We start from the raw sequence: 17,056 nt of genomic DNA, 5'->3' as shown, positions 1-17,056 counted from the left end.
AATAATTACTTGTTTAATGTTTTAAAAATGTCGGGAACCATTAAAAAATGTAATTAACTGTTTACTGTTCTTATAATGACGGGAACCAGTTGATAATAGAATGCCATGTTTACTGTTCTAATAATGTCGGGAATCAGTTTATAATATAATGATTTGTTTACTGTTCTAATAATGTTTATAATAGAATGATAAAATAGAAAGACTTGTTTACTGTTCTAAAAATGTTGGGAACCAGTTTATAATAGAATGCAGTGTTTACTATTTTAATAATTTTGGGAACCAGTTATTAATATAATTACTTGTTTACTGTTCTAATAGAGTCGGGAACCAGTTTATAATGTAATTAAATGTTTACTGTTCTAATAATGTCGGAAACCAGTTTATAATATAATGACTTGTTAAATGTTCTAATAATGTTGGGAACCAGTTTATAAAATAATTACTTGTTTACTGTTCTAATAATGTCGGTAATCAGTTTATAATATAATTACTTGTTTACTGTTCTAATAATGACTGGAACCAGTTTATAATATAATGACTTGTTTACTGTTCTAATAAAGTTGGGAACAAGTTTATAATATAATTACTTGTCTACTGCTGTAATAAAGTGAGGGACCAGTTTATAATATAATGACTTGTTTACTGTTCTAATAAAGTTGGGAACAAGTTTATAATATAATTACTTGTCTACTGCTATAATAAAGTGAGGGACCAGTTTATAATTGAATGACTTGTTTAATGTTTTAATAATGTCGGGAACCATTTAATAATGTAATTAACTGTTTACTGTTCTTATAATGACGGGAACCAGTTGATAATATAATGCCATGTTTACTGTTCTAATAATGTCGGGAACCAGTTTATAATATAATGACTTGTTTACTGTTCTAATAACGTTGGGAACCAGTTTATAATAGAATGACTTGTTTAATGTTCTAAAAATGTCGGGAACCAGTTTATAATAGAATTCAGTGTTTACTGCTCTAATAATGTCAGCAACCAGCTTATAATATAATGACTTGTTTACAGTTCTAAAAATGTTGGGAACCATTTTATAATAGAGTGACCTGTTTACTGTTCTAATAATGTCGGTAACCAGTTTATAATATAATTACTTGTTTACTGTTCTAATAATGACTGGAACCAGTTTATAATATAATGACTTGTTTACTGTTCTAATAAAGTTGGGAACAAGTTTATAATATAATTACTTGTCTACTGCTGTAATAAAGTGAGGGACCAGTTTATAATTGAATGACTTGTTTAATGTTTTAATAATGTCGGGAACCATTTAATAATGTAATTAACTGTTTACTGTTCTTATAATGACGGGAACCAGTTGATAATAGAATGCCATGTTTACTGTTCTAATAATGTCGGGAACCAGTTTATAATATAATGACTTGTTTACTGTTCTAATAACGTTGGGAACCAGTTTATAATAGAATGACTTGTTTAATGTTCTAAAAATGTCGGGAACCAGTTTATAATAGAATTCAGTGTTTACTGTTCTAATAATGTCAGCAACCAGCTTATAATATAATGACTTGTTTACAGTTCTAAAAATGTTGGGAACCATTTTATAATAGAGTGACCTGTTTACTGTTCTAATAATGTCGGTAACCAGTTTATAATATAATTACTTGTTTACTGTTCTAATAATGACTGGAACCAGTTTATAATATTATGACTTGTTTACTGTTCTAATAAAGTTGGGAACAAGTTTATAATATAATTACTTGTCTACTGCTGTAATAAAGTGAGGGAACAGTTTATAATTGAATGACTTGTTTAATGTTTTAATAATGTCGGGAACCATTTAATAATGTAATTAACTGTTTACTGTTCTTATAATGACGGGAACCAGTTGATAATAGAATGCCATGTTTGCTGTTCTAATAATGTCGGGAACCAGTTTATAATATAATGACTTGTTTACTGTTCTAATAATGTCGGGAACCAGTTTATAATATAATTACTTGTTTACTGTTCTAATAACGTTGGGAACCAGTTTATAATAGAATGACTTGTTTAATGTTCTAAAAATGTCGGGAACCAGTTTATAATAGAATGACATGTTTACTGTTCTAATAATGTCGGGAACCAGTTTATAATATAATGACTTGTTTACTGTTCTAATAATGTCGGGAACCAGTTTATAATATAATTACTTGTTTACAGTTCTAAAAATGTTGGGAACCAGTTTATAATATAATTACTTGTTTACTGTTCTAATAATGACTGGAACCAGTTTATAATATAATGACTTGTTTACTGTTCTAATAAAGTTGGGAACAAGTTTATAATATAATTACTTGTCTACTGCTATAATAAAGTGAGGGACCAGTTTATAATTGAATGACTTGTTTAATGTTTTAATAATGTCGGGAACCATTTAATAATGTAATTAACTGTTTACTGTTCTTATAATGACGGGAACCATTTGATAATATAATGCCATGTTTACTGTTCTAATAATGTCGGGAACCAGTTTATAATATAATGACTTGTTTACTGTTCTAATAACGTTGGGAACCAGTTTATAATAGAATGACTTTTTTAATGTTCTAAAAATGTCGGGAACCAGTTTATAATAGAATTTAGTGTTTACTGTTCTAATAATGTCAGCAACCAGCTTATAATATAATGACTTGTTTACAGTTCTAAAAATGTTGGGAACCATTTTATAATAGAGTGATCTGTTTACTGTTCTAATAATGTCGGTAACCAGTTTATAATATAATTACTTGTTTACTGTTCTAATAATGACTGGAACCAGTTTATAATATAATGACTTGTTTACTGTTCTAATAAAGTTGGGAACAAGTTTATAATATAATTACTTGTCTACTGCTGTAATAAAGTGAGGGACCAGTTTATAATTGAATGACTTGTTTAATGTTTTAATAATGTCGGGAACCATTTAATAATGTAATTAACTGTTTACTGTTCTTATAATGACGGGAACCAGTTGATAATAGAATGCCATGTTTACTGTTCTAATAATGTCGGGAACCAGTTCATAATATAATGACTTGTTTACTGTTCTAATAACGTTGGGAACCAGTTTATAATAGAATGACTTGTTTAATGTTCTAAAAATGTCGGGAACCAGTTTATAATAGAATTCAGTGTTTACTGTTCTAATAATGTCAGCAACCAGCTTATAATATAATGACTTGTTTACAGTTCTAAAAATGTTGGGAACCATTTTATAATAGAGTGACCTGTTTACTGTTCTAATAATGTCGGTAACCAGTTTATAATATAATTACTTGTTTACTGTTCTAATAATGACTGGAACCAGTTTATAATATAATGACTTGTTTACTGTTCTAATAAAGTTGGGAACAAGTTTATAATATAATTACTTGTCTACTGCTGTAATAAAGTGAGGGACCAGTTTATAATTGAATGACTTGTTTAATGTTTTAATAATGTCGGGAACCATTTAATAATGTAATTAACTGTTTACTGTTCTTATAATGACGGGAACCAGTTGATGATAGAATGCCATGTTTGCTGTTCTAATAATGTCGGGAACCAGTTTATAATATAATGACTTGTTTACTGTTCTAATAATGTCGGGAACCAGTTTATAATATAATTACTTGTTTACTGTTCTAATAACGTTGGGAACCAGTTTATAATAGAATGACTTGTTTAATGTTCTAAAAATGTCGGGAACCAGTTTATAATAGAATGACATGTTTACTGTTCTAATAATGTCGGGAACCAGTTTATAATATAATGCCTTGTTAAATGTTCTAAAAATGTCAGGAACCAGTTTATAATATAATTAATGTTTACTGTTCTAATAATGTTGGGAACCAGTTTATAAAATAATTACTTGTTTACTGTTCTAATAATGTCGGGATCAAGATCATAAATGAATGACTTGATTATTGTTCTTATAATGTCGCGAACAAGTTCATAATTAAATGACTTGTTTACTGTTCTAATAATGTCGGGAACCAGTTTATAATATAATTACTTGTTTACTGTTCTAATAATGTTTAAAACCAGTTTATAATAGAAATACTTGTTTACTGTTCTAAAAATGTCACGAACCAGTTTAAAATGCAAAGATTTGTTTAGTGTTCTATAAATGTCGGGAACCAGTTCATAATATAATAACTTGTTTACTGTTCTAATAATGTCAGCAACCAGTTTATAATAGAATGACTTGTTTAATTTTATAGTAATGTCGGGAACCAGTTTATAATGTAATTAAATGTTTACTGTTCTAATAATGTCTGGAATCAGATTATAATATAATTACTTGTTTACTGTTCTAATAATGTTTATAATAGAATGATAAAATAGAAAGACTTGTTTACTGTTGTAATAATATTTAAAACCAGCTTATAATATAATTACTTGTATACTGTTCTAAAAATGTAGGGAACCAGTTTATAATGTAATGAAATGTTTACTGTTCTAATAATGTAGGGAAGCAGTTTATAATATAATTACTTGCTTACTGTTCCAATAATGTCGGGAACCAGTTTATAATGTAATTAAATATTTACTGTTCTAATAATGTCAGGAACCAGTTCATAATATAATTACTTGTTTCCCAAAATGTTGGGAATCCAGTTTATAATAGAGTGACCTGTTTACTGTTCTAATAATGTCTGGAATCAGATTATAATAGAATTACTTGTTTACTGTTCTAATAATGTTTATAATAGAATGATAAAATAGAAAGACTTGTTTACTGTTCTAATAATGTTTAAAACCAGCTTATAATAGAATTACTTGTATACTGTTCTAAAAATGTTGGGAACCAGTTTATAATAGAATGCAGTGTTTACTATTTTAATAATTTTGGGAACCAGTTATTAATATAATTACTTGTTTACTGTTCTAATAGAGTCGGGAACCAGTTTATAATGTAATTAAATGTTTACTGTTCTAATAATGTCGGAAACCAGTTTATAATATAATGACTTGTTAAATGTTTTAATAATGTTGGGAACCAGTTTATAAAATAACTACTTGTTTACTGTTCTGATAATGTCGGGATCAAGATCATAATTGAATGACTTGATTAGTGTTCTAATAATGTCGCGAACCAGTTCATAATTAAATGACATGTTTACTGTTCTAATAATGTCGGGAAGCAGTTTATAATAGAAGGATTATATTGAAAGACTTGTTTACTGTTCTAATAATGTCAGGAACCAGTTTATAATATAATTACTTGCTTACTGTTCCAATAATGTCTGGAACCAGTTTATAATGTAATTAAATGTTTACTGTTCTAATAATGTCAGGAACCAGTTCATAATATAATTACTTGTTTCCCAAAATGTTGAGAATCCATTTCATAATAGAGTGACCTGTTTACTGTTATAATAATGTCTGGAATCAGATTATAATAGAATTACTTGTTTACTGTTCTAATAATGTTTATAATAGAATGATAAAATAGAAAGACTTGTTTACTGTTCTAATAATGTTTAAAACCAGCTTATAATAGAATTACTTGTATACTGTTCTAAAAATGTAGGGAACCAGTTTATAATGTAATTAAATGTTTACTGTTCTAATAATGTCGGGAACCACTTTATAATGTAATTAAATATTTACTCTTCTAAAAATGTTGGGAACCAGTTTATAATAGAATGCAGTGTTTACTATTTTAATAATGTCGGGAACCAGTTTATAATATAATGACTTGTTTACTGTTCTAATAATGTTTGGAACTAGTTTATAATGTAATTAAATGTTTATAATATAATAATAATATGCCATTTAGCAGACGCTTTTATCCAAAGCGACTTACAGTCATGCGTGCATACATTTTTTTGTTGTTGTGTATGGGTGGTCCCGGGGATCGAACCCACTACCTTAGCGTTAAAAGCGCTGTGCTCTACCAGCTGAGCTACAGAGGACCACTGTTTACTGTTCTAATAATGTCGGGAACCAGTTTATAATATAATGACTTGTTAAATGTTCAAAAAATGTCGGGAACCAGTTTATACTATAATTACTTGTTTACTGTTCTAATAATGTTGGGAACCAGTTTATACAATAATTACTTGTTTACTGTTTTAATAATGTTGGGAACCAGTTTATACTATAATTACTTGTTTACTGTTCTAATAATGTTGGGAACCAGTTTATACAATAATTACTTGTGTACTGTTCTAATAATGTCGGGATCAAGATCATAATTGAATGAATTGATTAGTGTTCTTATAATGTCGCGAACCAGTTCATAATTAAATGACATGTTTACTGTTCTAATAATGTCGGGAAGCAGTTTATAATAGAAGGATAACATTGAAAGACTTGTTTACTGTTCTAATAATGTCAGGAACCAGTTTATAATGTAATTTCATTTTCACTGTTCTCATAATGTAGGGAGCCAGTTTATAATATAATTACTTGTTTACTGTTCTAATAATATCGGGAACCAGTTTGTAATAGAATTACGTGTTTACTGTTCTAATAATGTTGGGAACCAGTTTATAATATAATGACTTGTTTAATGTTCTAATAATGTCAGGAACCAGTTTATAATAGAATGATGAAATATAATGACTTGTTTACTGTTCTAATAATGTCGGGAACCAGTTTATAATTGAATGACTTGTATAGTGTTCTAATAATGTCGGGAACAAGTTTATAATAGAATGTAATGGTTACTGTTCTAATAATGTCAGTATCCAGTTTATAGTAGAATGACCTGTTTACGGTTCTAATAATGTCGGGAACCAGTTTATAATATAATGACTTGTTAAATGTTCTAAAAATGTCGGGAACCAGTTTATAATATAATTACTTGTTTACTGTTCTAATAATGTTGGGAACCAGTTTATAAAATAATTACTTGTTTACTGTTCTAATAATGTCGGGATCAAGATCATAATTCAATGACTTGATTAGTGTTCTAATAATGTCGCGAACCAGTTCATAATTAAATGACATGTTTACTGTTCCAATAATGTCGGGAAGCAGTATATAATAGAAGGATAATATTGAAATACTTTTTTACTTTTCTAATAATGTCAGGAACCAGTTTATAATATAATTACTTGCTTACTGTTCCAATAATGTCGGGAACCAGTTTATAATGTAATTAAATGTTTACTGTTCTAATAATTTCTGGAATCAGATTATAATAGAATTACTTGTTTACTGTTCTAATAATGTCAGGAACCAGTTTACAATAGAATGATACAATAGAATGACTTGTTTACAGTTCTAATAATGTCAGTAACCAGATTATAATATAATGACTTGTTTACAGTTCAAAAAATGTTGGGAACCAGTTTATAATAGAGTGACCTATTTACTGTTCTAATAATGTCTGTAACCAGTTTATAATATAATTACTTGTTTACTGTTCTAATAATGTCTGGAACCAGTTTATAATATAATGACTTGTTTACTGTTCTAATAATGTTGGGAACAAGTTTATAAATGAATGACTTTTAAGTGTTCTAATAATGTCGGGAAAGAGTTTATAATAGAATGACTTGTTTACTGTTCTAATAATGTCGGGAACAAGTTTATAATGTAATTAAATGTTTACTGTTCTAATAAAGTCGGGAACCAGTTTATAATTGAATTACTTGTTTAGTGTTCTAATGTCAGAAACCAGTTTATAATTTAATGACTTATTTACTGTTCTAATAATGTCGGTAACCAGTTTATAATATAATTACTTGTTTACTGTTCTAATAATGACTGGAACCAGTTTATAATATAATGACTTGCATACTGTTCTAATAAAGTTGGGAACAAGTTTATAATATAATTACTTGTCTACTGCTGTAATAAAGTGAGGGACCAGTTTATAATATAATTACTTGTTTACTGTTCTAATAATGTTGGGAACCAGTTTATAAAATAATTACTTGTTTAATGTTTTAAAAATGTCGGGAACCATTAAAAAATGTAATTAACTGTTTACTGTTCTTATAATGACGGGAACCAGTTGATAATAGAATGCCATGTTTACTGTTCTAATAATGTCGGGAATCAGTTTATAATATAATGATTTGTTTACTGTTCTAATAATGTTTATAATAGAATGATAAAATAGAAAGACTTGTTTACTGTTCTAAAAATGTTGGGAACCAGTTTATAATAGAATGCAGTGTTTACTATTTTAATAATTTTGGGAACCAGTTATTAATATAATTACTTGTTTACTGTTCTAATAGTGTTACGGTCCGGCTCTGTTTGTCCTGTTCCTGTTGGTGTTCCTTTCCCTTTTCTCCCCTGTGTGTGTTGTTTGTGTCTGTCTCCCCCTGCTGTGCAGTCAGAGGTTCTAGGTCAGCGGGCGTGGCCATTCTATCACCAGAGCAGTTACATCAAGCTGCAGCTCATTGGCACCAATCAAGCAGCAGATATCTACCCGGGCTGGACACCTCTCCAGCGCCAGTTCGTTCCTACACTTCCAGTGGTAACTTGGCCCGTACAGCACTCTCAGTGTAGTTGTACTCTCGCAGTATTATTGTTGTTCCTGCCACGTTTTGTAACCTGTCTCTCCTTCGACCAGATCTCGTCTGTTCCTGCTGCCTGCCTGCCTGCCTGCCTGCCTGCCATTCCCACGCCGCTACCTGCTCCTCTGTTGCCTGATATCCTCGTTATCCAGCTCTCAGGGCTACTGGCTCTCCACCCCACTCAGCTCCTACCCCAGCCTGAAGCTATTCCACCCTGACTACTTCTCTCTGCCAATACACGTTGAATAAACTACATCCTAATTTTACTCTCTTTGTCCGTGTGTCCGTCTCTGCACCTGAGTCCACCACCCAACCTAATAGAACGAACTGGCCAAACATGGACTCAGCAGAGATGTCACATGAAACAACGGGTGATGGCGTACAACACGCCCTCCATTCACAAGGAGTACTATTGGGACAACACGACCAACTCATCCGGATTCTATTGGATAACAACCAGCAGTTGTTGGATCAAGTATCTCATCTCACCTCTCAGGTAACTAACCTGGTAACACTCACTACCCTTTCTCCCTCTGCTTCTCCTCCGCCTGTTCCTCCTACAGTGGCTCCAGGCTCGGCTTCCGCTCCTGTCCTTCGGGAACCCCCTACAACTGCACCCGAACCTTTCACCGGGGATTTGAACAAATGCCGTGGGTTCCTGCTTCAGTGCCGCTTGGTGTTCCAACAGAAGCCCCTGTCTTTCGCCACGGAATCCTCAAAGGTACATTACGCACTGGGGTTAATGAGGGGCAAAGCTTTGATGTGGGCAGAAGCGGCTTGTTCTACTCAGCAGATTACCAGCCTGTCGTTTGACGATTTTTCCTCTCAATTGAAAGTTGTGTTTGATCACCCGGACTATGCCGGAACCGCCACAAAGAGACTATTGAAGCTACGACAGGGCACGGGTAGCGTGGCTGAATACGCCATTGATTTTTGGACCTTGGCAGCCGATTCCAAGTGGAACGACGAAGCTCTTCAGGGAGCGTTTGTTAACGGTCTAAGTGACACTATTAAAGATGAACTAGCTGTTCGTGATGAGCCTGCTAACCTTCATGTTCTCGTTTCCCTTGCTACACGAATAGACAACAGGCTACGGGAGAGGAGACAGGAGAGGGGCGGTCGGGTCCACACCTCTAACGGGGCTCCCTCGCTTTCTGCAGTCCGAGCTACACCACCACTCGGACACCGACCACACACCTCAGCGGATCCCTCCACGGAACTAGACGAGCCCATGCAGCTGGGCCGTGCTCGTCTGTCCCATGTCGAAAAGGAACGGCGCATACGGGCTGGTGAGTGCATGTACTGTGGGGACCGCACTCATTTCCTGGTTAACTGTCCGATTCGCCCAAAAAGACCAAGCTCGCAGGTAAAAGTGGGCGTACTTGCGAGTGTTATACCAGACTCAATGCCCACAGCACCCCGTCTAGTGATCCCAGTTACAGTCCAGTTCAGGAATCTATCTCTCCCACTAACTGCTCTCATCGACTCTGGTGCTGAGGATAGTTTTATTGACGCTAGCCTGGTTACTCAGGCTGAGATCCCTGTTAAGCCCCTGCCTAAGCCTATAACAGTAACCGCTATTGACGGCCATCAGTTTGCCAACATCACCCACCAAACGGTCCCCGTTTCTCTCATGCTGTCCGGCAATCACAAAGAAACCATCCAGTTCAAAGTAGTCTCCTCCTCGGCCTCCCCCCTTATCCTCGGTTTTCCCTGGCTTAGCCTTCACAACCCCCATATTGATTGGCAAAACCACAAGATACACAGTTGGAGCACTCACTGCCATTCTGTTTGCCTTGGGTCGGCTATTCCGCCCTCGGTCGGCTCCCCTGCTTCCCCTGTCAAAACCCCAGACCTCTCTTCAGTCCCGGAGGAGTACCGGGACCTGGCCGAGGTATTCAGCAAGTCCAAGGCACTTTCACTACCACCTCATAGGCCATACGATTGCGCTATTGAGTTACTGCCTGGAGCGCCTTTGCCGTCCAGTCGGCTTTTCAATCTGTCCCGTCCTGAGAGAGAAGCTATGGAAACCTACATAGGCGACTCCCTAACCTCTGGCATCATTCGTCCCTCATCGTCCGCTGTTGGTGCTGGGTTCTTTTTTGTTGAGAAGAAGGACAAAACTTTACGGCCCTGCATTGACTACAGAGGACTTAATAACATCACAGTCAGAAATGCATACCCCCTGCCTCTCATCAACTCAGCATTTGACTCCCTTCATGGTGCCACTGTGTTTACCAAACTCGACCTACGGAACGCTTACCACCTCGTTAGGATCAAGCAGGGAGACGAATGGAAGACTGGGTTTAATACCCCTCTCGGACACTTTGAATACCTAGTCATGCCATTCGGTCTCACTAACGCCCCAGCAGTGTTTCAGGCCATGGTGAACGATGTGTTGAGGGATTTTCTACACCGTTTTGTGTTTGTCTATTTGGATGACATTCTGATATTCTCTAAGTCACAGGATGAACACGTCTCCCACGTCCGTCTGGTTCTCCAACGCCTCATGGAAAACAAACTGTATGTGAAGGCAGAAAAATGTGAGTTCCACCGGCAGTCCGTCCCCTTTTTGGGCTTTATCATCGAGCGGGGACAAGTGTCACCAGACCCTGAGAAGATCAGAGCGGTTGTGGAGTGGCCCACACCCACGTCTCGGAAGCAGCTACAACGCTTCCTGGGTTTCGCCAACTTCTACCGCCGCTTCATCAGGGGTTTCAGCCGAGTGGTTGCCCCCCTGACCAAGCTCACCTCCCCTAAGGTGCCATTCCTGTGGACGCCTGAGGCCGAGTCAGCCGTGAGTACATTGAAGAAACTGTTCACCACCTCACCTGTTCTTATTCATCCAGACACTAGTTTGCAGTTTGTTGTGGAAGTGGACGCCTCGGATTCGGGGGTGGGGGCTGTCCTGTCACAACGTTCCCCCACGGACCAGAAGCTCCATCCGGTGGCTTTTTTCTCCAAGAGATTGACCCCTGCTGAGAAGAACTACGACGTGGGTAACCGGGAGTTGCTTGCTGTCAAGTTGGCGTTGGAGGAATGGAGGCACTGGCTAGACGGAGCAGAGCAACCCTTCATAGTCTGGACGGACCACAAGAACCTGGCTTACATCCAGTCGTCCAAGAGGCTGAACTCCCGTCAGGCCAGATGGGCTCTGTTTTTCAGCAGGTTCAAGTTTATCTTAACATATCGTCCTGGCACACGTAATGTCAAGCCTGATGCTCTCTCTCGCCAGTTTACAGACACTGAAGACTCCAGCAATCCTGAATCTGTTCTGCCCGCTTCCTGTTTGGTGGCGGCTGTTCATTGGGAAATCGAGTCCCTCGTCCGATCAGCACAAGAGTTGGAACCTGGACCGGCCGATGGGCCTCCCGACCTTCTCTATGTTCCCGCAGCCGTGCGGCCGCAAGTGCTCAACTGGATCCACACCTCACGCTTCTCCTGCCACCCTGGTATGAAACGTACACTATCGCTACTCAAGAGGCACTTTTGGTGGCCATCCGCCGAGGCTGACGTCCGGGAGTACGTGGCGGCCTGTTCCATCTGTGCCCAAAATAAGGCTTCCCACAGGGCTCCTTCGGGCCTGCTGCGGCCTCTCCCTGTCCCGAGTCGCCCTTGGTCTCACGTGGGCTTGGACTTCGTCACTGGACTTCCTATGTCTGAGGGTAATGACACTATACTCACCATCGGGGACAGATTCTCTAAATCTGCCCATTTTGTTGCATTACCAAAATTACCATCTGCCAGTGAGACAGCCGACCTCTTTGTCCTACATGTATTCCGTCCCCATGGAATACCTGTGGACATAGTGTCCGATAGAGGTCCACAGTTTATTTCTCGGGTATGGAAGGAGTTTTGTTCGGCTCTGGGTGCCTCGGTCAGTCTCTCATCAGGTTTCCATCCCCAGTCCAATGGCCAGACTGAGAGGACTAACCAGGACCTGGAGGCTGCTCTACGCTGTGTGACATCCCAGAACCCGTCCACCTGGGCCAAACATCTCCCGTGGGTCGAATATGCCCACAATTCCCTCACCTCATCTGCCACGGGCCTCTCACCATTTGAGGCGGCTTTGGGGTACCAACCGCCATTGTTCCCGTCTCAGGAAAGGGAGTTAGCCGTTCCGTCAGTTCAGGATAACCTTCGTCGCTGCCGCAAGGTGTGGGTGGACACCCGTGAGGCCCTTCTACGGACAGAAGAGAGGAATAAGAGGGTGGCGGACAGGCACAGGGTAGTCGCTCCACAGTTCCAGCCTGGTCAGCGAGTCTGGCTCTCCTCCAGCAACATTCCCCTGCGCACTGACTCCCGTAAGCTGTCGCCCCGATATTTGGGTCCTTTTGAGGTCGAATCCATCATCAACCCTTCGGCTGTTCGGTTGAAGCTTCCCCAGGCCATGAGAGTCCATCCTACATTCCACGTGTCCCAGCTGAAGATGGTCTCCTCCAGTCCTTTGTGTCCGCCGGCGGATCCCCCTCCGCTACCGCGCATTATTGACGACCATCCAGCCTACACGGTTCGGAGACTGCTGGACGTCCGGAGGCGTGGTAGAGGGTTTCAGTACCTGGTGGACTGGGAGGGATACGGTCCCGAGGAGAGGTCCTGGATTCCCAGACGTTTTATTCTGGATCCTCAGCTAGTGAATGACTTCCATAGGGACCACCCTGACAAGCCGGGTGGGTCGCCGGGTGGCGCCCGTTGAGGGGGGGGTACTGTTACGGTCCGGCTCTGTTGGTCCTGTTCCTGTTGGTGTTCCTTTCCCTTTTCTCCCCTGTGTGTGTTGTTTGTGTCTGTCTCCCCCTGCTGTGCAGTCAGAGGTTCTAGGTCAGCGGGCGTGGCCATTCTATCACCAGAGCAGTTACATCAAGCTGCAGCTCATTGGCACCAATCAAGCAGCAGATATCTACCCGGGCTGGACACCTCTCCAGCGCCAGTTCGTTCCTACACTTCCAGTGGTAACTTGGCCCGTACAGCACTCTCAGTGTAGTTGTACTCTCGCAGTATTATTGTTGTTCCTGCCACGTTTTGTAACCTGTCTCTCCTTCGACCAGATCTCGTCTGTTCCTGCTGCCTGCCTGCCTGCCTGCCTGCCTGCCATTCCCACGCCGCTACCTGCTCCTCTGTTGCCTGATATCCTCGTTATCCAGCTCTCAGGGCTACTGGCTCTCCACCCCACTCAGCTCCTACCCCAGCCTGAAGCTATTCCACCCTGACTACTTCTCTCTGCCAATACACGTTGAATAAACTACATCCTAATTTTACTCTCTTTGTCCGTGTGTCCGTCTCTGCACCTGAGTCCACCACCCAACCTAATAAATAGAGTCGGGAACCAGTTTATAATGTAATTAAATGTTTACTGTTCTAATAATGTCGGAAACCAGTTTATAATATAATGACTTGTTAAATGTTCTAATAATGTTGGGAACCAATTTATAAAATAATTACTTGTTTACTGTTCTGATAATGTCGGGATCAAGATCATAATTGAATGACTTGATTAGTGTTCTAATAATGTCGCGAACCAGTTCATAATTAAATGACATGTTTACTGTTCTAATAATGTCGGGAAGCAGTTTATAATAGAAGGATAATATTGAAATACTTTTTTACTTTTCTAATAATGTCAGGAACCAGTTTATAATATAATTACTTGCTTACTGTTCCAATAATGTCGGGAACCAGTTTATAATGTAATTAAATGTTTACTGTTCTAATAATTTCTGGAATCAGATTGTAATAGAATTACTTGTTTACTGTTCTAATAATGTCAGGAACCAGTTTAAAATAGAATGATACAATAGAATGACTTGTTTACAGTTCTAATAATGTCAGTAACCAGATTATAATATAATGACTTGTTTACAGTTCAAAAAATGTTGGGAACCAGTTTATAATAGAGTGACCTATTTACTGTTCTAATAATGTCTGTAACCAGTTTATAATATAATTACTTGTTTACTGTTCTAATAATGTCTGGAACCAGTTTATAATATAATGACTTGTTTACTGTTCTAATAATGTTGGGAACAAGTTTATAAATGAATGACTTTTAAGTGTTCTAATAATGTCGGGAAAGAGTTTATAATAGAATGACTTGTTTACTGTTCTAATAATGTCGGGAACAAGTTTATAATGTAATTAAATGTTTACTGTTCTAATAAAGTCGGGAACCAGTTTATAATTGAATTACTTGTTTAGTGTTCTAATGTCAGGAACCAGTTTATAATTTAATGACTTATTTACTGTTCTAATAATGTCGGTAACCAGTTTATAATATAATTACTTGTTTACTGTTCTAATAATGACTGGAACCAGTTTATAATATAATGACTTGCTTACTGTTCTAATAAAGTTGGGAACAAGTTTATAATATAATGACTTGTCTACTGCTGTAATAAAGTGAGGGACCAGTTTATAATATAATTACTTGTTTACTGTTCTAAAAATGTTGGGAACCAGTTTATAAAATAATTACTTGTTTAATGTTTTAAAAATGTCGGGAACCATTAAAAAATGTAATTAACTGTTTACTGTTCTTATAATGACGGGAACCAGTTGATAATAGAATGCCATGTTTACTGTTCTAATAATGTCGGGAATCAGTTTATAATATAATGATTTGTTTACTGTTCTAATAATGTTTATAATAGAATGATAAAATAGAAAGACTTGTTTACTGTTCTAAAAATGTTGGGAACCAGTTTATAATAGAATGCAGTGTTTACTATTTTAATAATTTTGGGAACCAGTTATTAATATAATTACTTGTTTACTGTTCTAATAGAGTAGGGAACCAGTTTATAATGTAATTAAATGTTTACTGTTCTAATAATGTCGGAAACCAGTTTATAATATAATGACTTGTTAAATGTTCTAATAATGTTGGGAACCAGTTTATAAAATAATTACTTGTTTACTGTTCTGATAATGTCGGGATCAAGATCATAATTGAATGACTTGATTAGTGTTCTAATAATGTCGCGAACCAGTTCATAATTAAATGACATGTTTACTGTTCTAATAATGTCGGGAAGCAGTTTATAATAGAAGGATAATATTGAAATACTTTTTTACTTTTCTAATAATGTCAGGAACCAGTTTATAATAGAATGATGAAATATAATGACTTGTTTACTGTTCTAATAATGTCGGGAACCAGTTTATAATGTAATTAAATGTTTACTGTTCTAATAATTTCTGGAATCAGATTATAATAGAATTACTTGTTTACTGTTCTAATAATGTCAGGAACCAGTTTACAATAGAATGATACAATAGAATGACTTGTTTACTGTTCTAATAATGTCAGTAACAAGATTATAATATAATGACTTGTTTACAGTTCAAAAAATGTTGGGAACCAGTTTATAATAGAGTGACCTATTTACTGTTCTAATAATGTCGGTAACCAGTTTATAATATAATTACTTGTTTACTGTTCTAATAATGTCTGGAACCAGTTTATAAAAGAATGACTTGTTTACTGTTCTAATAATGTCGGGAACAAGTTTATAATGTAATTAAATGTTTACTGTTCTAATAAAGTCGGGAACCAGTTTATAATTGAACTACTTGTTTAGTGTTCTAATGTCAGGAACCAGTTTATAATTTAATGACTTATTTACTGTTCTAATAATGTCGTTAACCAGTTTATAATATAATTACTTGTTTACTGTTCTAATAATGTTGGGAACCAGTTTATAAAATAATTACTTGTTTAATGTTTTAAAAATGTCGGGAACCATTAAAAAATGTAATTAACTATTTACTGTTCTTATAATGATGGGAAAAAGTTGATAATAGAATGCCATGTTTACTGTTCTAATAATGTCGGGAATCAGTTTATAATATAATGATTTGTTTACTGTTCTAATAATGTCGGGAACCAGTTTATAATATAATTACTTGTTTACTGTTCTAATAACGTTGGGAACCAGTTTATAATAGAATGACTTGTTTAATGTTCTAATAATGTCGGGAACCAGTTTATAATAGAATGACATGTTTACTGTTCTAATAATGTCGGGAACCAGCTTATAATATAATGACTTGTTAAATGTTGTAAAAATGTCGGGAACCAGTTTATAATATAATTAAATGTTTACTGTTCTAATAAAGTTGGGATCAAGTTCATAATTGAATGACTTGTTTAGTGTTCTAATAATGTCGCGAACCAGTTCATAATTAAATGACATGTTTACTGTTCCAATAATGTCGGGAAGCAGTTTATAATATAATGACTTGTTTACTGTTCTAATAATGTTGGGAACAAGTTTATAAATGAATGACTTTTAAGTGTTCTAATAATGTCGGGAAAGAGTTTATAATAGAATGACTTGTTTACTGTTCTAATAATGTCGGGAACAAGTTTATAATGTAATTAAATGTTTACTGTTCTAATAAAGTCGGGAACCAGTTTATAATTGAATTACTTGTTTAGTGTTCTAATGTCAGGAACCAGTTTATAATTTAATGACTTATTTACTGTTCTAATAATGTCGGTAACCAGTTTATAATATAATTACTTGTTTACTGTTCTAATAATGACTGGAACCAGTTTATAATATAATGACTTGCTTACTGTTCTAATAATGTTGGGA

The sequence above is a fragment of the Coregonus lavaretus genome (assembly GCF_964263955.1).
Source record: "Coregonus lavaretus genome assembly, contig: HAP1_SCAFFOLD_505, whole genome shotgun sequence".
Classification (NCBI taxonomy): Eukaryota; Metazoa; Chordata; class Actinopteri; order Salmoniformes; family Salmonidae; genus Coregonus; species Coregonus lavaretus.
This window is presented reverse-complemented; position numbering follows the sequence as displayed.